The following is a 24141-nucleotide window of genomic DNA, read 5'->3' on the forward strand; positions in this document are numbered from 1 at the left end:
GACTAGCAGAATTTGAATCTGTGACTCTGAAATCAGCTCCAAGGGTCGGTCCGGATTTTTTTGCCACTACTGTACAACCATTTCCTCTACATTAGCCTGTTACATATGATTATATTAGTTCAATTACTCCCTATTTTTCCCATGAAACCAAAATTTCAGAACAGTATATAATTGTTCCAGTTCTACTTTCTTATTTACGTTGCGAGATATGGACTGTGAATATATTCCGGTTATGCTAGAAATCATTCATAAGGTACCAGGAGCGGTGTAGCGTGTCTTGTGAAAGGAATGAAGCAACTGTGATTATTATTATTATTATTATTATTATTATTATTATTATTGTTTGTTGTTGTATGAATTGCAGAATGGGTGTATAGAATTTCAGAAATCTACCTTTATCGTTTATATGCCATTTCTAACTTCCCATTAATCGCTGTAAACTAATCAATTCTGTTACACTGGTCAACAAAATTAAACATGTATTTTGTTAAAAGATAAAGAATGGGTGATTCTTATAGCATTTTTCATGCTGATTTCAAATCTGTTTTCAAAATTTTGCTATCACCCAAGGGTTTTGAATAATTACCAAATGTACTTCAGACTTTTCTAGTATTGATATCTTGTAACATTTTACCTAAAATCATATTTATTTACCTAAAATATGTGTGTGAAATAGATTTTATTCTATACTTCGCTTGAGAAACCTCTCTTTTGATATAATTATTAGGCACATCCTAGATTCTCTTGTAACATCTTGTACGTCAGAAACAGACCAAGCTCGACTTTTGGCTCTACAAGAAAAAGAAGCGGGTTCCTGGCTACAAGCTCTACCTTCCCCAAATATTGGAACGCTGATGAACAACAAGTCTTTTAAGACTGCAGTCGCTCTACGTCTTGGATGGAAAATCTGCGTACCACATAAATATGTATGTGGGGAAGTTGTCGACACTTTCGGTCACCATGCTCTGAGCTATGTCAAGAGTAAGGGACGTTTTTATAGACATTCAACAATTAACGACATAATCAAGAGAGCATTAACATCTTCTGGTATCCCAGCTATTTTAGAATCCTCTGGGATTAGTCGCACGGATGGTAAGTGCCCTGATGGATTAACCTTGGTCCCGTGGAGCAGAGGAAAATCACTAATGTGGGATACGACATGTGTGGATACCTTAGCTCCATCCCACTTGCCGACAACTTCTAAACTCGCTAGCTCTGCAGCAGAATCTGCCGTACTCAATAAACGTCGTAAATACGTACATCTAGTAGACAATTACATCTTCATCGTCTTTGCCGTGGAAACAATAGGTTCCTGGTGTAAACAAGCAAAAGACCTGGTTTCCGAAATTGATAGAAGTTTGGTGACTGTTACTGGAGACCCTCACTGCACCAATTACCTACGGCAACGAATAGGAATAGCCATCCAACGTGGAAACGCAGTCAGCATTTTGGGAACCTTTCCAGACGCCAATTCTCTCGATAAGATTTTCTTCATTTGAATATCTGAAAGCAAGACAAGGGTGAAGTATGAAGCCCCGTAGAATTGAAGACTGTGCAAAGAAGAGTTAAGGTGAACACAGCCTGCTTGTTGGTCACATGGGACATTTGACAGTCATTTCATAAGATATTCTTTAAGTTTGTATTATATTGCACGAAATTATCTCTTTTGAGTGTCCAACAGTAATCTGACAGAACATTTGGGGTCAATTTTTCCAGGCAGCTCCTTTCCATTTCAGAAAAATACTGATGAAAACACTCCCCATGTTTGTCGCTGACTACCCGAAGGTTTTGAGGAAAGAAAAAAAAATAGATGAGAATCCAAGAAGTTATTTTCAGAGATACATGCCACCCCATCACGTTATATTTCTGAATCAGCTGGCTGACAAGTTCTCTGTAATCTTCTGATCTGAGGTTCCTAGAAAGTAACAGTCTGTTGAATGTTGCTTACGTTCCCGGCATATCATTGGAACTGGAAAAGATATATGACGGGATCCTTTTAGCCAATTAGAGTAAGTATTAATTTATTCTCAGTAGAGCACAGCAGATTTCATGGGCTCAGTTCCAGTCCTCATCTATTTTGCAATCAAAAGAACACTCGCAAGCTCTTGTAATTAGTTTAGTAGCTAGCATTAACCTGCGTGTTTTCAAAGTTAACTAACCACAAACGTAACAAAACTTGTTTGTGATTTACACAGTATTTCGAGGTATGTTTCACTTTACAAGATACTTTTACTACATTTAAAATTAGGACAAAGAAAACACAGGTTATGAAACTTGTTTCATGATTGTAAGTTCCAGCTCAACTGAGAATAAATTAATACTACAGTATCTCTCTCAGTCTTATGAGGAATGAAATTAATTTTTATGAATTGTGGCTTCATACGCAACAGTGGTCTAAAGTTTTAGGTTAATTGTTAGAGCAATGAAATGAAATATTTGACATATTTTCTTTCCATTCGCATGTTAAGGACAGTATGTACAAAAATAGATCTATTTTTCTAAAATTACAAAAAAAAAATGGTGGGTGGTAGAAAAATTCTGACTTCATTTTTGGAATCAGCAGATGACATTACGTAACAAACAGCAGAAATTGTACATTTAACAAAATCATTGCTGACCAGTGCATTATCAAGGAAATAGGGCCAGAATTGTCTCAGCAGCAGAGTTATGTCGATGATCTTCAGTGTAAGTAATGGCGACTCTACTGAATCTGTGAATTTGTCATATAATTAATTTTTTAATACTGCTGACAATGGGGAAAGCAAAAGAACGTTTGTTTCATGCAGGAATCGTTATCAGTCTGCATAAGTGAAAATGTAAACGTTTCGGGATAAACATGGGATAGCTTCCTTAATTTCGAGAATTGTAAAGTTTGAGTGCACTGTTGTTCCAGTTATCAAGTTCAGAGAAACCACAATAAATTCGATGTTTAGAGCATTCATTCATAGTTTCCTGTCCAAGGACAGATCTTTCACTGCAAACCCATCATTCTGCAATCTTTCTTCTTTTCTGCTTTCCTCTTCTCCTCCCTAGTTCCTCGCTTCACACTTTTAGCATCCCACCACAACCGTGATATACGTTCACAGCATAACCTTGTTCTATCAATTCCATTCCATCATACATCTCTCTACTCTGCTTCCTTCACAATACGCACAGCTCGTTCCTTGAATTCATTGTCATAGGAAATCAGGAGAAGTCTGAGTCTAAAATATTTTAAGTAGACTCTACTTACAAATGATTTTAATGAACAGAACTACACTCTTGCGGAAGTTTCTAAATAGTCTTAAATGACCTAGTTGTTATTTTTTTCTCTTCTCTCTTCTTTTTTTCTTTTTTTATTATTTTGATATATTACTTAATCATTTGTATTTCTATGCCATTCAGTAGACTTTGCTAATCAACATTTTATGTCTTGTAACCCACATGTATTCTCCTATTAGTATATTAACTGTATAATATATCTCAAGTGAAATAATCGTCGAATTTATCTCGAGCATTTTAGGCCTTATAAATTGTGTGTTTGTGTGTGTGTTAGTGTGCATATTCCCCTTATGTTATGTAACTGATTTTGATTATGTGTAATTTTCTACTTTATTCTATATATTATGTACCGATCTTGACTATTTGTATTTTTATATTATGTAACTGATCTTGACTATTGTAATTTTCTGCTATATTTTATGTAATTTCTAAGGTATTTTCTTTTGTTTTGTTTTGTAATCTAATTTTGTATTCCATGTATATTATTGAAACCTGGTTGAGTGGAAGAGAAAGCCTCATGGCCTTAACTCTGCCAGGCAAAATAAACCTACTACTACTACTACTACTACTACTACTACTACTACTACTACTACATGATCCATATAACTTAATGTCGTCTATGATCTGATATCTTCTTGTGCCCCGAACTCTTCTCGCATTCACTATTCCTTCCAGTGCATCCTTCAATAGGAAATTTCTTCTCAGCCAGTAACCCAACAAATTCCTTTTTCTCCTCCTGTTAAATTTCAAGATCATTCTTTCTGCACCCACGCGTTCCAACACAGCTTCATTTCTTTTCATATCTGTCAATTTCACACGCTCCATTCTTCTCCGTATTCACATTTCAAATGCTTCTATTCGCTTTTCTTCTCTTCCTCTTAATGTCCTTATTTCTGTCCCATGTCGTACAATGCCACATTCCACACACAGCACTACACTAGTTTCTTCCTTGGTTCTTTTTCTGGAGGTCTGCAGAAGATTCTCCATTTTCTATTAAAAGCTGCTTTTGTCATTGCTATCCACCTTTCAGCTTCTAGCAGCAGCCCATGTTATTGCTTATAGCACACTTAAAGTATTTGAAGCTGTTCACTTGCACTGCTGCGTCATTTAGAATTAGCAGGTTTACCATTTTTATTATTCTTCCGAAAACCATGGTCTTCGTCTTATTTGCATTTATCTTCATCTTCATCCCATACTGCTCACAGCTGTCATTCAGCTCCAATAGAATACCTGTTCTGCTAACAACGCCATATCATCAGCAAATCTTATTCACGTTATTCTTCTTCCTCCAGTTACCATTCTTCCGATGTTATGAAAACAGTTCTTCACTAAATCCTCCAAGTAGATGTTGAACGGGTAGGTGATAAAGGACATCCTTGTACTCCTCTCTCAATTTCACTTTCATGCGACTTTTTTCTCCTTAGGATTGGAGGAATGAGATCAAAATAATTTTCATTATTTGCTTTACGATTAAATTCTTTGTCAGAAAAAGCACATTTTTATTGGGGGAAGTGTTTAGAACAAAGGGGCCGTATTCATAGACATTCTTAGCGCGGACTTCCGGTGGATCATCAGCGTACCAAATTTTTCGTATTCAAAAACCAGAATTAGCGATATGAATTCATATTAATCCTGAACAAGTAACCAGTCGATAGCCGGGGCTAGTTTAGCACGCTCGTAGCACGGGCTAGCGAAATGTCTATGAATAGCACCCAAGAAGATTAAGAAAGAAAAGCTTCTATTACTGAATCTGCCGATAATATTAAGACAAATCAAGCCACTTATTTCGCAATAGAGGCGGCTGTGAGAGTGTTTTCCATCTTTGTCATTCATGCTGTCAACAACATTCTAAGTCGACAATATTTTCAATATTATTGCATAGTCTGTCAGAATTCTTCCTCAAATATTGTAATGACATTACAGATCGGCAAATTTTTAATTGTAGTAACTAATATCGATCTGTTTAATTTGAAAAATGCCGAAGCATTATTTAAAGAAACCAGTCTAAGCATATCATGCATGTTATCATCGGAAAAATTGACCATTAATAATTGCTTAATTAGTTCTTTCAATGGAAAATGGTTTACATATGCTTGTGAAACTGAAAATCAGTTGCGCAGGGAATTTACGAATCTTCGGATTCTGTTCAGGGTTTAAGTAACTGTTAAAGGTGCGGCAGTTCTCGTTATTTTACGTGTTTTCGAATAGTGTAGTATGTGAAAAATCAATTATTTCCAGCTGCAACTCTAAGGATAACATAACAGAAGGGTTCTAATTTGGATTGAATAATTGAATCACTTTCACTTAATGTCTCTGATTACGTTTTTTCTTAATATTCATAGATTGTTCATGTATTAACCGCATTATATCTTCTTTTTACTGAAGGCAGACTTCTGTATCTCCATGGTGAATGCTAAAGGTATAGTGTACAGTGTACAGTGTACATTGTACACCCCTTTCTCATACTAACCAGGCCGCTGAAGCTTAATATAGCAAGAAGATTGAGAAGAGAGAGAGATATTTGGTCCAGTGATTTTTCCCCTATAATTATTACTGGTTTATTTTATTTTATAGAACCGAGGCCACTACAACATTATCCAAAAGGGCCAGACTGTTTCCGTAAGTAATTATTCAGTATTCATAGATCACAGTGTGTACTCCTTGCAGGCTGTCCATAATAGTTATATGACTGAATAATCACATGGAAAGCAATCTTTAAATAATATTTTGATAATAGATTACTTTTTAGAACAATGATATTGATATCAGTTTCCGATTATATACTTTATCTTAACAAAGTTTATTTTGCTCCATCCATACAAAAGTTGCTAAGAGCAATAGTCTCCCTTTTACACACCTTCCTTATAGTTCTTAATCATTCATTGGTACATTCTCTCTAGAAATTTGTTGCTTGAGCATGAGTTACTTGATTTTTTAGGTGAAGAGCAATGTGCTAGAAGAATTCATAAAATATCTCAGTTGTTCTCAAACATAAAAATAAAGGTTAGAAGAAAGAATTCTTCTTACGCCTAATATTCAAACACTCCATAGACAGTACGTCTAGTAAACACTTAAGTTTGTGTACGTTCTCCTGTTGCAAGTCTTGCCGAGTGAATAATAATTGGAGTTGCAGTCACCTCCACTGAAGGGCGATGACTTCAAGGAGCACAGCTACTCCTTGCAAAGTTGCAACACGTTACATTTCATATTCTCAAAATTATTGGACGTATCAAAAACGTATTGACATAAGTTGTTCGCATTGACTTCGTCTATTAATGTAATAGGTTTCCTTCCACGCTGTATAATGCAATGACTTTTTTAAATAAACTTTTCCCTCGTTTAGTGAACTGTCCGAAGACTGGTCTGAACCTCATAAGTGACACCATGAAGTATCACTTATGAAGCAACTAAGACAGGAAGCAGTGGGCTAGTGTGGCCGGGTCCTTTTCTCCTCCATTGCATACATCGCTGACTAGCTACAAATAACACTAATCAGATTTCAGATGCAAACAAATTGTTCTTCCTCTGACAAATATCGTCAAATGAGATGTACTGCCTGATAATAGATTACAGTAGACCGTCGATAATCCGAAAGTCGTTGTCTGAACAGTCGAATATCCGACTCCGAACGCTCAAATTTTTTTTTAATGAAAAAGCTGTCTGCCTGTGACTTATAACTCCCAAAAATTCTCCTGGATGACTGCTGATATTTCAAGGTTTGGTACGGAAATAACCTTACATCAAATATTAAAACAGTCAGAATATAAAAAAGGGAAAGTTCTTTTAATCCTAGATAACGACCCACATATCCTTCATTTGAAATTCTTAAGGTTTATAAATTTCGTATTGTTCTAGGGTGTTGAGTTTTTGCTCTTTGGTTCAATGTGTAGTATTTCATATCAGTGTGTATGTTGCTGTAGCTATGGTTGGAGTTTGTGATGTGTTCTACGAAAGTTGAATTATTCTACAAAAAATTTAAAAAGAAAGTATTTAACACCGAATAATTTAAACACTTAACTTGAAGGACTGTGTTTATATGGTTTCTGATGTTTTGGATAGTTTTACAGAAGAAAATTAAAAAGTTGTGGATGAAAAAATTATGGCCTATACGTATAGAAGCAGGAAAAAATGAGGAATGGAAATGTGTGCAAAATTAAGATTTAACTGAAGCTACGACTCTTTCTAATGCCATACACAGCTTCAGAAATTGTGAGAAGGTCGATGCTAACGAATGGTTGAATCTTGACCAAAATGACTTCGGGTACCAAATTTTGAACGATGACGAAATTCTGACTGTTGTAACAGATAATGAAGCACCTGTAGATGAAGATGACGGCGTAACAGAAAACTAGGATGAAAGAAGCCGTAGAGGTCAATTCACGGTGAAGCAATCAGTGGTCTAGAGACTTTTAAATTTGGCTGAATAAAATGCCTGTGTATACGGTAACACAGCTTGTCTGTCTACAAATTAGAGACTTGACTGCAAAGAAACGAAACACAGTAAAAATTTTAAAAATGATCAAAGACTTTTTAAAATCTGTCTAATGTTGCTTGTAGTACAGTCAGTAGGTCTATTGAAATCTTTAAAGTTAATATAGCATGCAGTTAAATTATTTGTGGTGTTGTTATTGCTCTGTGTTCGAAAATCCGAACGAATCGATACTTCGAACAGGAATGAACATCAATTAGTTCGGATTATCGACACTACTGTATTTATCAGCCGAACCTCAATCAGAAGCATAAACATAATTGTTTATTGTTGTTTATTGTTAATAAAATAGCATTGACAGAAATACAATCTTAGTTCTTCCCTGAAGGAGTAAAAAAACTCGTGCTCAGGGAGATATCTAAACACAAAGATAATTTTTTGACACAAACTGAGTCAAGAAAAAAAATTACTAGATTCTTTTCTTTTCACAGGTCCACACCTCCAACAACATCCACTGGAGGTGTGAGCGGACTGTCCGCCTGTCCTAGGAACAGGCGGGGTAAGTAAACGTCTTCATGCGTAAATCGCAGTGACTTTCATTCCAAAGCTTTCTAGTCTATATAACTATTTATATCAATTAAGTGAAATTTAAGCAAGAAACACGTAAATTTATGTATTGAGGGTAAAGTTTATAAAACAAGTGTTAATTACATTTTAGGTTTCCGAGGCCCATTTCAATTTCCAAATGCCACCCATGTATTTTTGTTATTTAGTCAACTGTGTGAAGACAGATCTGAACCTCACAATTGAAACAAGAAGTCACCACTTATGAGAACTAAGATAGGAGATAATCTGGTAATTTAAGGTTTCCAATGATACAAAGTTCAGTTTTTAGTATTTCCACACTTAAACGATTTCTCTCATCATTTCGTAATCTGTTACGACTATTCATGATATTAATTGTACACTCTGCAACCACGTTTTGAACTTACTTACAAATGGATTTTGAGGAACCCGAAGGTTTATTGCCGCCCTCACATAAGCCAGCCATCGGTCCCTATCCTGTGCAAGATTAATCCAGTCTCTATCGTCATATCCTATCTTCCTCAAATCCATTTTAATATTATCCTCCCATCTACGTCCCGGCCACCCCAAAGGTCTTTTTCCCTCCGGTCTCCCAACTAATACTCTATATGCATTTCTGCATTTGCCCATACGTGCTACACGCCCTGCCCATCTCAAATGTCTGGATTTAATGTTCCTAATTATGTTAGGTGAAGAATACAATGCGTGCAGTTCTGCGTCGTGTAACTTTCTCCATTCTCCTGTAACTTCATCCCTCTTAGCCCCAAATATTTTCCTAAGAACCTTATTCTCAAACACTCTTAGTCTCAGTTCCTCTCTCAAAGTGAGAGTCCAAGTTTCACAACCATTCAGAACAACCGGTAATATAACTGTTTTATAAATTCTAACTTTCAGATTTTTTTGACAGGAGACTAGATGATAAAAGCTTCTCAACCGAATAATGAAACGCATTTCCCATATTTATTCTGCGTTTAATTTCCTCCCGAGTGTCATTTATATTTGTTACTGTTCCTCCAAGATATTTGAATTTTCCCAACTCTTCGAAGGGTAAATCTCCGATTTTTATATTTCCATTTCGTACAATATTCTGGTCACGAGACATAATCATATACCTTGTTTTTTTTCGGGATTTACTTTGAATCCAATCGCTTTTCTTGCTTCAAGTAAAATTTCTGTGTTTTCCCTAATCGTTTGTTGATTTTGTCATAACATATTCACGTCTTCCGCATAGACAAGAAGCTGATGTAACCCGTTCAATCCCAAAACCTGCCTGTTATCCTGAACTTTCCTAATGGCATATTCTAAAGCGAAGTTAAAAAGTAAAGGTGATAGTGGATCTCCCTGCTTTAGCCGGCAGTGAATTTGAAAAGCATCAGATAGAAACTGACCTATACGGACTCTGCTGTACGTTTCACTGAGACACATTTTAATTAATCCAACTAGTGTCTTGGGATTACCAAAATCAATAAGAATGTCATATAATACTTCTCTCTTAACCCAGTCATGTGCCTTTTTTAAATCTATGAATAACTGATGTACTCTGCCCGTATATTCCTATTTTTTCTCCAATATCTGTCGAATACACTAAATCTGATCAATAGTCGATCTATTACGCCTAAAACCACACTGATTATCCCCAATAATTTCATATACGTACGGAGTTAATCTTCTCAAAAGAATATTGGACAAAATATTGTACGACGTCAACAAAAGTGATATTCCTCGAAAGTTACCACAGTTAGTCTTGTCCCCCTTCTTAAAAATATATACAATTATGGACTTCTTCCATTGTCCTTGTATAATTTCCTTTTCCGAAATAGGAAGCACAATTTTATAAATTTCGCTATATAATGCACTTCCACCCTCTTGTATTAATTCTGCTGGAATTTGATCGATACCTGGAGACTTGTACTTTTTCAGATTTTCTATCGGAATTTCGACTTCTGAGAGCATGGGTTCGAGTATAAACCACGTGTTGAACTACTATTTCTAATTGTGGAGATTTCTCTGAGGCACCTTTAGTCTGAAAATATTTATTTAATTTCCCAAAACTTTTCAAATACGCATCTTTCACGAAGGAAGAAACCACTTCATTTAATAGGCACAGGTCACCATACATTGTATCTTCATCAAGTTGTAGCTTTAATTTTCAACTAATACATAACATTTCTTCTACGTTTGGTGTGGAACCATCAAGTAAAACTGAAAAATACTTGAAAATTCCCTATCTTCACGTTACACGAAATAGAGAAATATCCCTTTCAGCCTATGTAATAAAAATTCCTATAACAAGTTTTCAAACTGATTTAATAAAATTACCTGCCGAAATTAGAGTCTTTAACAATGATAACAGCCAACGGCCTCATGATGAGACCCACCAACATGTTCGGCTGAGCTGGTAAAATACCGGCAGGCTACCAACCCTAAAAGTATGATGTACTTGAATGGTATTTTATTGTGGCAAAAGATGACTGGGATATTTCTAACCCATTGTTATGAGACACCATGCTACAGTTTAAACAGTCGAAGTTTCAAAACTGAAAACATTACATCACATTTTTCCTTCCAGAGACAAAAATGCAAATCTGTTAAATATTGTCAGTTTTAATTATGAGAGATATACATAAGGAGCTTTTGAAATGAGTGTATCTAGAAGGAAAAATAAGCGATCGGTGACTGGCTGTTATCGGTTTGTTGGGTTTTCGGTACCGTATCAGCGTATTCCGAATCTCACCGGTCCGGTGGCATCAATGACGTCACGTTGCAGCGAAATAACGAACAAAAAAATTGCTGGAAGGATCCATGGCTGTCATGGCGACTGTACAGGTTGTTGTCTGTGCTACACTAGCAAAATTTTCGTACTCCCATCTCGTTCAAAGAAAAGATAGCATAAACAATTTATTTCTTCAACCGGTAGCAATAACGGGTCCGTTGATGTGTTCGCTCATAAGCCATTAACATATTGTTTTTACGTTGTGCTCATTATAAACAATACAGCAGAACACACCGCCATGACACAACAGTGCACGATGTTATTCTTCTGCTAATTCCCGCCCTATACAAGAACCAATCAGATTCACTGATGGCGGCTGATGGAGAATGCCACCACTTCTGCAAGTTGATGGCACCGGTGCGACACCGGTGGAGCATCAATGACGTCATCGGTGGAATTCGGAACACCGTGATGCCATCGGATTGCTCACCGGAATACGCGAGATAGAGAGAAAGCGGAATTTCCGAAAGCTCTACATGGGCTGTCGCACCACGGATTACAAATAATGTCTTAATTTATATACAGCTATTAATAGGGATATGATCGTCTACCTCTGCTTCGGTATGTGGACTTGAGGTCAGCAGCTGGCTGGTCGGTCATGGCCCTTCATGGGCTATCATGCCTCAGATTAAAATTATAAATAGGGGTAGGAAAAAGTATTCCCATCCGCTCACTCTTATACCTAGTATGTCGAAACTACAACAATGACAGACAGTGATGCTGGCAGCAATAGATTTGATTCAAGGGATAAAACTCAGTTAATTAAATATACGAGGGGCATCCAGAAAGTAAGTTTCCCGATTTTTTTCCCCTTGAAAGTAAACGTAATTGGCCGTGTCAATTGCGCATGCGTAACAGATCTATGACGTATCATTCATATGCCAGCCGGACAGGTCCCGCCTGGTGCCAGTAGCGTGGCAGCAGTGGTTCGAAATGGAAGCTCTTATTCCTTCTCCCGCCGCATCGAGGTTCGGTCGGTGATAGTTCTTTAATGCACAAAGCATTGCCAGCTCTCATCGGCAGCTGTCAGGTCTATGGGCCGAACCCCCCTCTCTCTCTCTCCCTCTCCCTCTCTCTCCCCCTCTCTCCCCCTCTCTCCCCCTCTCCTCTCCCTCTCCCCTCTCCCCCTCTCTCTCCCTCTCCCCCTCTCGCCCTCTCTCTCTCCCTCTCTCCTTCTCCCCCCCCTCTCTCTCTCTCTCTCAAGAAATTCCTGTACTCCGATAAGCGTTTTGGCAACGACGAAGAGCTGAAGACGTCTGTCACACGCTGGTTCCATTTACAGGCGGTAGAGTTCTACGACAGAGGGATACAAAAGTTGATCCCACGATACGACAAGTGTCTCAATTCTGATGGTGGCTATGTTGGAAAATAGCTGAAACATTGCTGTACCTGTTGCCAATAAATGTTTTCCTAAAGGTGTGTGTTCTTTAAAAAAAAATAGGGAAACTTACTTTCTGGATGCGCCTCGTATTTTGTTTTGTGTTGATTAGTTATATAAATTGGAGTTATATTTCTAAACTGGTGATGAATTAATAATCATTCTAAATTTATCTTTTATTTATTTACATTATGATGAGGTATTTTTTGTTTTTATACGTAGGAATATGCCTTTCTCAATTCCATCTTCAGCACGATTCAAATTGTGAACAATGTTTCTAATTAGTTTTGAATACCGAGTTCAGAACCAGATATTTCTAATGCTTCAACAGCAGTTGGAAAAATTCTAAAAGGCGATCAAACATAATTTATATTATATTAATGGCTGCATCCCTTGTAAATTACTGTTACTTACCTGGTTTTAACAAAATATGTCACTACTTTTCTTTACAGCACTACATCACCGAGGCCGGAACATCAGGCTGACGATAACGTAAGTTCATATTTACCGTTATTTATTTGTTTCCAGTGACACACCTAGAAATATGGTTTGGTGGGGGGACTAACCGTAATCAGTATTTGCTATAGCTGTGAAGCGCGGATGTGCTGAGAAGTACAGACGGCATCACTGAAAATGATTCAATGGTTGGGGCTATTAAACACATTTCAAGTAAAAGTTACAGATCTTCTAACATTATCAAAATCTTGAGCTTTTTGAATGAAGATGTGATAAAATTGTACAGGGACATCATTTTACTTTTACTAACATTTTTAATATTAACCTGGTTATACCTTTAGAGAACCGGAAACACCGTTCGCTACCTCCTTCCACGACTGGAGTTCGATGATACCGGCGTAAAACACAAACAAATCACTTTACTAGGTATAGGAGGGAAGAAAAGTAGTTCATCCATTTATGTAAACTAGGAAATATCGCGATTTTGAGTTCGATAATTTTCATTACGTTTTTGTTCAATCAAAATGCAGTACTGTATTAAGAATAAGTGTTTTTACTCACGAACTGAGCTATTCATGCGAACGTATTCATTATGCAGTGTATATTATACTGTCTACAGCACATTAGCGTACAATATAGAGAATGAAGTTAAATTGAAAAATTATCATAATATGGATATTTAAACGCATTTTTGAAAATGGTGGCCGATCATTTCGATACAGGCTTCAGTTCTTTTGTGCATAATATCGCACTATAGACTATTGCATCTAATTCCAATTGCCAGTTTCGTCCTTCGTACTAGTAACTCATGTTGAAATAATTCTGTACCTACTCTATAAAAGAGTACCTTACGTACTGTAAATTCCATCTTCACTTCTGCCCGACCCGCACAGATAAAATTACTCAGACATGCTATCTACTGTCCGTCCAAGTGGTTATGCCGCAGGGTCGTAGAAAGGGGGAACTCACGTGACAGTCAATATTAAAAGTTATTTCGTCACTGGAAAACGCGAACATATTTCTGGAACGTACTATACTCAGTAACTCAGTGCTGTTTACTATAAGCAGCCTTGATTCTGTCTGGAGAACAGTTGAAACTTCATTAGTAGAAGGGGTGGGAGTGAAGTACATTCAAAAACTCAGGTACAATAAAAATTGAAGTAAAAATAAAATGATGTCCGTGCATTAACATACGTGTTTACTTAAAATTAAATGTTTTAAAGATCACAGACTTCTCACAACAACATATACATTCAAGTCAAGGCAAATAAAACCTTTCATTTTCTTTCTTGTTTTCCCCCCTTTTTTTGGGGGGGGGGGGCTTGGGCCCATTTGGATCCTCTTCCCATGGGTGTGCCGTTGTTTGTTTCCAAACACTTTCATTTCATTCAATGTCATTGTGACTGTTCTGCAATTATGGCCTGTAGATAAACATGTTGTAATCAGAATACGTAGCTCTGCATTAGTCCACCTACATAACTCTCACTTTACTTGACAGACAACACAATGTTCGTCTTGCCAAAATTAACACGTTCCTTATTAAATGTTGTTACCTTATTTGTATACTCTGATCTGGTTGTCAGAAAATTATAGCTAAACGTTATGAAATCGTTGCGTTTGATAAAGTTACCATCACATTCCCTTACAGTTTCATTCAGAACAGTATACCGTTCTTAACAACACTGTTCTTTCCTAAATTCAGAGGTAGCCTATGTATTTTGAGTTTAAAGTATGAACGTTACAATAATAGGTGTGTATGTATTTTGTCGTCTATTTTGTAAGTAATTGTAATTTATTTTATTCTTGTATTTGTTTCTTTCTTTTATTATCCAATTTAATAAACCCTATTTCACCCTGAGTTGTATTAGGGTTATAGTTGGCATCAAAATACATATTTTATAACCAATAAACAATAGTAAAGTGATAACATAAAATAGCGGTCACAGCTGAAATTCACATGAATGATGTAGAAGGATGCACATTAGTGAAATAATGGCTCCTGTTAAAGATTAATGAGATGTTTGAGGAATAATCAATGTAAAAGGTATACAAGAATGTCTAACCGTGTCAGAGTAAATCACGATCTTAAAAAGATAATCAATAGTAGATTAATAAAACAAAGTTTGACTTTCACTTTCAAATGAGTACTTAATTCATGAACAATGAAACAGTTAAGAGTAATAAAGAGAGATTACAAGCAATGATTTACGGTTACAGTTTACATACATGATTCAGGAATAAATTACAATAATTAAAATATAACACAAGTAATGACTTACAACTAACGAATACCGAATTTCTTGAAGGGCAATATATAATAGTAGGGGCAATACAAGAGATTTAGAAACAAATGTAAACAGTAAAGGAATAGTATAAAAATGACTTAAGATTACAAATTAAACTCATTCTTTTTAAAGCAATAGGTAACAACAAAGAGATACTAATAATAATACACTGACTGTAGTTACAGATTAAACACATTATTTTAAAAAACAAACACGCAAAGGATTAATAGCTATTTTCAGGCATCATTCAAAGGGACCATGATTTTAATTCACATCTTCTTGACGTTATTTCATATATTATTTTGTGTTTCAATCTATTTCAATTTGTTGTTTTTCACTGTAACAACAAAATATGTTTCATAAAGCCTCAAGATATTTCTCTATACTTACTGTATCACGGTACTCTTTGTCAATGGCAACCTGTAATGGTTATAGGAAGAAATATATATATAAATAAAAATGAAATATTTGTTAAACACATTATTTTAAAGCAATAAATAGCTATATTAAGAGATGACTTGAAATTTACGAATTAAATGCATTTACTAACAACAATTGGCAATAAGGAGGTATTACAAGAAATGGCTCAAAATCGGAAATTAAATACATAATTAAAAATAAATAAATAAATAAAATAAAATAAAATAAAATAAAATCAATAATACAATAGTATGCGAAATTGAAGACTTATAGTTTCATAATAGTTGATTAGAACTAATACGATTTTCCCCCAGAATAATTTAACATTTTACAGTTTCACGAATATTCTATTCAAGAAGGACATGAAATAATTATATGATTTGGAGTTGGTATGTATATTGGTTAACGATTTGGTAAATGTATAATTTAAAGTGTTAATTTGTTTACATGTCAGATTTCATCTATGCATTACGTTTCTTTTCTTTGTTGTTACCGTGTCCATTAGTTGATTTATATATTAGTTATGAAGATAAATGTACCAAAGTGTCCAATCAATTATAATCCTATTTCAAGCTAACTTACTTAGTTACTTACTTATGACTCTTAAGGAAAACGCGGCTTCATGGCCGTCCACACATAAGCCCGCCATCGGTCCCTATGCTGTGCAAGATTAATCCAGTCTTTACCATCATATCCCACTTCCCTCCAATCCATTTTAATATTATCCTTCAATCTACGTCTCGGCCTTTCCAAAGGTCTTTTTCCCTCCGGCCTCCCAACTAACACTTTACATGCATTTATGGATTTTCCCATACGTGTTACATGCCCTGCCCATCTAAAACGTCTAGATTTAATGTTCCTAATTATGTCAGGTGCAGAATACAATGTATGCAGTTCTGCAGATTCTCTTACAGTCTCATTCTCAATAGCACAGGCCTACTGATCTTAATAATTATTATTTTCCCAAGTTTATAAAGTGTTATGTTTTATTTAACGACGCTCGCAACTGCCGAGGTTATATCAGCGGCGCCGGCGTGCCGGAATTTTGTCCCACAGCAGTTCTTTTACGTGCCAGTAAATCTACTGACATGAGCCTGTCGCAGTTATACTCCCTTAAATGCCATTGACCTGGCATGGGATCGAACCCGCAAACTCGGGCATATAAGGCAGCGCTATACCAACTCAGCGAACCAGGCCGACCCCAAGTTGATACAGGGACATCAGTTTATTTTTACTAACATTTTTAATATTAACTTGCCTATACCTCTGGATCAACGCCGTTTCCTACCCCCATCCACGACTGGAGTTCGATGATACTGACGTAATATACAAAAAAATCACTTTACTAGGTATAGGAGGGAAGAAAAGTAGTTCATCCATTTACGTAAACTAGGAAATATCGCAATTTTGAGTTTGATAATTTTCATTAGGTTTTTGTTTAATCAAAATACAGTACATTATTAACAATGAGTGTTTTTTACTCACGAACTGAGCTGTCCATGTGGACAAATTCATTATGCAGTGTATATTATATTGTCTACAGCACATTAGCGTACAATATAGAGAATGAATCTAAATTGAAAAATAATCATAATATGGATATTTAAACATTTTTTTAAATGGGGCTTCAGTTCTAATGTGCATATTATCGCACTATAAACTATTGTACCTAATTCCAATTACCAGTTAAGTTATTTTAAACAGTTGTATAATATCACGTAGACGTCCAATTTCTAACAGAAATTAATGTTCTCAGAAAAGAGCTAAGACAGCCCAACCACTAGCTGGCGATTAAAAGTTTGTGGGGGGAAGCCGGGATACGACGTAGGCAAATGGACGACAGTACCTTTGCGAAAATTATTCAATATTGAAAGCTCTTTCGTCACTGGAAAACGCGAACATATTTTTGGAACGTACTATTTACTATGACCGTAAGCCTACTTTGACTGTATATGCGGCCTCGGATCTGTGTGGAGTACGGTTGTACTTCATTAGTAGAAGGGGTGGGAGTGAAGTACATTCAAAAGCTCAGGTACAATAAAAATTGAAGTAAAAATAAAATGATGTCCCTGTACATGATGCAGGGTTTATTTCAAAGTCGCATTCGAGTATTTCGCTACGGGGCTTCAAAAAATGTATACCGGTATGTACAAAATCTGAGAACCACAAACTTGATAAATCTTCACAAACGAAGATGAGAGTGGAAGAAATGAAATCAGAGTTGTGTATGATCTAATTACTCCTGGATTTTCTAAATGAAATAAAATGTTAATACAGCTGGCAAAGTTGTAGAAAGTATTTAAGATTACCGAGACATGTTGAGGAATGGATTTCATTGTAGCGGCGGATTTTCAGGGGAGGCAAGGGAGGCCGTGCCTCCCCTAATATTTTACCAGAACACAATATGACAGTAATAATTTCAGCTGAATTAAGATCACAGACAAGTTACAGTAAATGATGAACATGTTTCCTTGTATATTAATTTTATTATGCACTACGACTAAGATGTAAGTTACGTAAAGTCGATCACATTCGGTTGTTGATGCCCGCTGGCTATACTGTAGATTGTACAAATAATTCGTACTGAAAAATAACAGATAGCGCTGTAACCTGTATAGTCGACATCTAGCAGCCTGCAGTGTCTATGCGAGAGCGGGAGAGAGGAGTCGGCTAGATAACGCTACTCCCCAGTAACCATGACAACAGTAGTTCAACCAATAAGATAGCTGGTTAGAAGAGTGTTTAAACTTGACTAGAACGCGCGAAGGGAGCCGATTTGGAGACGTCCTACCCACCGCTGACAACTGTACTGCTTATAGTCACGGCCGGTTTCGGCTGTATTGGGAAGCTCTCTCTCTCTCTTTTTCTCTTCTTGCTTTTAGAAAACTGAGTCACGTGTTGTTAGTTTTCTCTTCCTGCGTAAAAGTTTTCATTTATGTTGTTAGATTTTCTCTTGTTTGCGGGTGTTCTTGTTATTTTATCCTTTTGTGTTACGAGATGTATTTACTTATACAGTATTTCAAATATGTAGATAGTTTAGAAACAAATGTAGATTTGTTTCTAGCTTCTTCTAGTAGCAGTGATTCAGTATGTTGTGATCTATTTGATTGGTTTGCGAAGAAAGAGGAACGTCCAGTTAATTTTCTGTAAAATTAGGCTATGTTATAGTAATGAACAAACCCGGATTCTTAGGTTCGAATCAATTTTGTTGCTATCTCATTACTCTCGAAATATTGCTTTCCTTGTTCGTTTTATGTAGCGAAGGGTAACATTCTTAAATTCAATATGAGCAAATAGAACTAATTCGTAGGTTAGGACTTACAATGTCCTAAAGAGAGACAACTTTACCAAGCCGTTGTAATATATTAACAGTGTGTTGTTTATTTTTATTTTTTTTTCCCCGTAAAACCACATAAATTCCTAAACATAAGATTTAAAATCCTAAAACATAAATTGGAAAACATAATTTTAATTTCTTGAAATCTATAAATTCTGCGCTTGGTAATGAAGTACGTCACAGGCCTTATATTTTTATATTCTCATAAGTAGACTTCGTTAAATTGTCACACGCAGCATGCAATCAGGTTACCGATGTACGGTAGTATAGAGGACGTGAGCGACCGCCCGGTCTCGTAGTAGCAGCAGTTCATGTTAAGAGTTGTGACCGATTCAAATAGATGGAGCAGCTACAGCTAATGTATACCTACTTGCTTTTACATTACTGTGGTTGTAATAGTCAAAGCTTAACATTTGTTCAGTGCAGACAAGAATTCAAACATACTACAATGAGAGTGTTACTATTCCAAATAATTGCCCCTTGAATACACTTAACCCCGCAGCCAGTCTTGACCCGTTGGGGAACGTGGTTGGATGCTGTTCATTATTATGCAGAACATTGATGAAAAATAATGGAGGTAATTGATGCATTGGATAGCACAGACAGTTCCGCTGTTGCAGCTGTAAAATCATTGCCTTCTGAACAGCTATTGGAAGATATTCTGTTCATTTATTCTAATTTAAAATCGTGTCCAAAAGCATCATCCTGTTAGAATCGTCTAAACTACAACTCTCAGAAGCCCTTAATATAGTGGATAAAGTATCACAACCCGTTATCCAAAATAACAATTCATTAATTTCAGAAAAAAATGAAATGTAAGTTGAGAAACATTATTGCTAAATATTCTGCCTATTCATAAATTCGTACTATAAATGGTGTACTATCAGGTCTCGACAATACATCTGAAGTTGGTGTACTAAAAAGTTGTGACTTTCCCTTCTTCAAATATGTATGTATTACATCATGTGATGTTGAACGTACATTTTCCCAAAATGAAAACTCTTTAAGTGGCCATGGGAGGAGGTTACTTTGCAGTCGCTCAAAATGTACGTAACTTTTCACTGCAGTGCACGTATTAAGGATGATGTGAGTATCTTACATTAAATTTTAAGAGTTAATATATCTCACTATAAAATAATTGTTTAGACATTTCCTACTTCAATGATCATTCATTATATTTCTTGAATGCAGGATACAGGTTTTATTGTAACCGCAGTATACTGCTCAGTGCTTATATTAGAGGCATACTCCATCCGTTGCACGCCCCCTTCTCATACAGTCTATACCGCGTGCGCAGTAAACCTTGCGATTCTCTTGGCAATTCCACGAAGTCTAATCATCAGGGACGACACTTTGTCCCAGTTCGCCACGAGGTTCACTGGTACTGGTGTATAGAGTACCTGTGTTTACTAGTTGATACGAGCAGTCCAGCGACAACACGCGACTGTTTGCTGGTACAGATCGGCGGAACAGAAACGCAACATTTCTACAGATTACCACTGCCGTATAGTATGTATGCGCGTAGCATAGACTATGCCTTGATTAGTTACATCTGTACAATATTACTTACACATATTTATAATAACGACGAGTTAGTCAAATTACACATACGTATTTGCAATCGAGGTACGTACATTGTTCTGATACAACTGTAATCCGTTACAGTATATAACAATGTGCATTTTTAAGTGTGAAAAAGTGAAATTCCTTCTGTTTTCACTGAAAATATGCTTGTACTGTGAGAAAGTTATCTCAACATCGCCACCATGGAGTGGATGGGCTACGCAAGTGAGGTGGATTATGTTGGGGTATATGGTTTTTAATTCATTTCCTGCTTTGATCATATATGCAATACTGTCTGTCACTAAACAGTAGATGTCTCAAAAAGATTAACAATAGTTGCACTGTTTACTTTTCTTAGTATTTCCGATGTCAACAAAAATTTATTTTCTGGTTCATTGGAGGACATCACTTCTACAACAACGCGAGCTACATATCGTCCCACAGCATCCGATGTCTCATCTATAGATAGAAATATTCTGTTACTACCTATAGCTGTTTGAATGCGGTTCACAGTTTTTTCGTAAATAGGTTGTACGCATTGATATTATACTAGACAGTTTTCTAGACGTGTAATTTTCCTTAAACTGTTGAAAATGTGGATTACTGAGCTGTGTATTGGAATATTCGCCGATACCATCATGTCTCACAAAACATTATAAAACTCAAGAGAATGTAAACCGTGCAGATGAGAGGAATAACGGCACACATTCACTATGCTTTTTCGTTTCACAGTGCTTTTGCAAATTTTTACGATCATTTACCTTTAGTTCTGTGTTACTCACTTCCAAACGCAGTTGCAATTACATTCAGTTTAGGGTTCTTGTCTGACTACATTGTATTATGTTTACACACAAAGTCACGATCACAATCACCTTGCCATTAAGTGACAACAGTTAAGGAACTGCAGGTAAGCCACTACAATGCAAAACAAGCAGGCAGTGGCAGAGAGCAGCATAGGTTCGAATCCTAAATAGATGAAACATACGTTCGTTCTCCGACGCAGCACACACGTGTTGCTCTTTATCACAGTACAGTACCTTCGAACCCATGGCCTCCGTGACGTCAATATAGGCAAGCAACAACCAACCTGGAACAAAGTGTCGTCCCTGCTAATCATCTTGGCCTCCTCAACCTTCAAGCCCCACTGTCCGCTACTGCTTCATTGTTGTTGCAGTTCACTTATAGTTTGCAATATTCCCGCAGACCCCTATGTTAATGTTGAGTTTCTTAAATAATTTGAAAGCAAACACGCGTGTAGAATCACGGCTTTAGCATAGTAATTAATCGTTCGGTTTTATCGATAATTTTCGGACGTCTTGTTCACTCCATGCTTATGTTTGTAATGCGTAACGTTTTGATTGTCTCGTGGCATAACCGTTTGAATACACGTCACTCCCGTACTTGTTGGATGATCTTTCACTTCTGCCAGCAGTCTGCTGGTTAACCTGGAACTTCATGGACTATTGCGCTACGATTACTATTAATGTTTTAATTTATATACAACTGTCTAACAGGGCAAGGAAAAAGTAATCGTATCCGGGCACTCAGCTACAAACTATGAAGCCACCGACGTGGCCCAGTCGGTTAAGGCGCCTTCCTGCCGGTCTGAAGTTGCGCTCGGGCGCAGGTTCGATCCTCGCTTGGGGCTGATTACCTCGTTGGGTTTTTCCGAGGTTTTCCCCAACCGTAAGGTGAATGTCAGTTAATCTATGGCGAGTCCTCGCCCTCATCTCGTTATCACCAATCTCATCGAAGTTAAATAACCTCGTAGTTGATACAGCGTCGTTAAATAACAAACTAAAAAAATATATAGTAGTGCTTACAGTTCCGGGATAGGTTGAACAGGGAGAAACAGTCTGATGCTATCGGTACACTTGGTCTAAGAGAAACAACTCGGGTTACGTGTTAAATAATTTTATTTTGTGTTGATTGGCTATACAAAATAAGGTTATATTTGTACACTAGTGATGAATTAATAATAATTGTAAATTTGCCAATTACTTCTTTACGTGATGAGACTTTTTCGTCTTTGTATGTATGGGTTTCTCAATTCCATCTTCAGCATGATTAAGGACCCTAATCCTCATCACCTGTTATATCATGCACGGTTTAGGCAGTTTACCTGTTTTGAGATCTCTCATGTGTCGTTATCCCAAGGGCTTCATGATTATGCATTATTCTTGGTTTACTGCGTTAATCCATTCTTAACAAGTGTCCATGTCATTCTCGTTCACTGATCCACAGATGACGACATAATAGTCAAAATGTTTGAGCAGTGTGTTCTGCATCAATTCGACATCATCTGGCAGAACCAAAATTTCGATCAAATATAATTTATTTTATGCTCGACCATGCCGAAATGTAGTAATTATACACCTGGTAGCAGTCCTTTAATGAATGTCATTAAAGTACACCTACTCATTAAAGTACAGGTGTTCAGCCAATGACAACTCAGCTTACAGGTGTTCAGCCAATGACAAGTCAACTTTGTACCGTTATAAAACCGCAAGTATCGATTATTCTCGGATATGCAATCGAAGAGAATTAGCGAAAAGTCACGGAGGCTGGAAATCCAATGCTGTCGCAGAAGGTTATGTTCTGTTACTATAATTATTAGCGTTAATTGCAAATAATATTCAAATAAATTCAATTTGTCATCTCGTTTTTCAATGTCGAATTCAATAATCAAGCTTATATCAAGATTAACGGGATTACATCAAGGTCAATGACATTATTGTTCCTCGGAAAAAAATCAATACTTTCGCGTCTGCGCACATCTCACAATTCACGACCTAGAACAAGGTCACTTCCGATCTTGTCAGATACAATAAAATGTATACATCTGAATAATTTCAAGTTAGAAATATGGTCGAGCATAAAAAGTCGTATGAAACTTGCCTATAAGGGTAATTAAGACGCTCGTATGAATATTATAAAACTCGCTTGCGCCCGTTTCATAAACAATCATACTTGCGTCTTAATTACTATCATTATAGGCTCGTTGCATAATGTAGTATTATATTCAATGTTGCATCCACGTAATTAGTGTTACTTCCCGTCTATAAAAATCACTTAATGACTTGAATTTATTATAGACTGTCGTTTCTTTTACTTACAGACCCGGATTATGACAGAAAACCGCCGCCGCATAATTTAAGTAACGGTGAGTTTATATTTACCATTCTTTATTTGTTTTCATTGTTTCGACGTCAGCTGGCAAAAAACACAAATTTCGATCAAACATAATTTATATTATATTCGATGCTGCTCCACCAAATTAGTGTTACGTAATTTGAGTAGCTTAATATCAAAGACGGACATCTGTCTTCTCCATAGTTTTGATCTAGAGGCAATTTTTTAATTCACAGTGTTCTCTGTAATATTTAACACAATTTATTTTATAAATATAGTGTTAGAGTTTGCATATGGTTTCAAAATAACTGGCAACAGCATGAAAATTTGTATAAAAAACCACAGCTATCTAAATTTCGATTGAAGTCAGATGTCCGTCTTTGATATTAAGCTACTCATTTATTGAATTCCATTAATTCCACTTCTTTCCTTTACGATGCCCAACACACGCAGGCGAAGTCGCCGTTCTCCCCTTATTAAGTGATGGTGATTATTAGACAGCGGATGCGGGATGACTTATCG

At 36.5% G+C, this 24141-nt stretch overlaps 1 long non-coding RNA gene across 1 annotated transcript; it reads left to right on the plus strand.

Annotated features, from left to right (window-relative positions):
* The first annotated feature begins 8180 nt into the window (after positions 1-8180).
* On the plus strand, positions 8181-23650 carry LOC138710004 (uncharacterized). The gene is made up of 3 exons (XR_011335008.1): positions 8181-8249; positions 12879-12918; positions 23606-23650. It is a non-coding gene; the product is annotated as an uncharacterized lncRNA (long non-coding RNA).
* Positions 23651-24141: the final 491 nt, after the last annotated feature.

The sequence above is a fragment of the Periplaneta americana genome, chromosome 12, assembly GCF_040183065.1.
Source record: "Periplaneta americana isolate PAMFEO1 chromosome 12, P.americana_PAMFEO1_priV1, whole genome shotgun sequence".
Taxonomy (NCBI): domain Eukaryota; kingdom Metazoa; phylum Arthropoda; class Insecta; order Blattodea; family Blattidae; genus Periplaneta; species Periplaneta americana.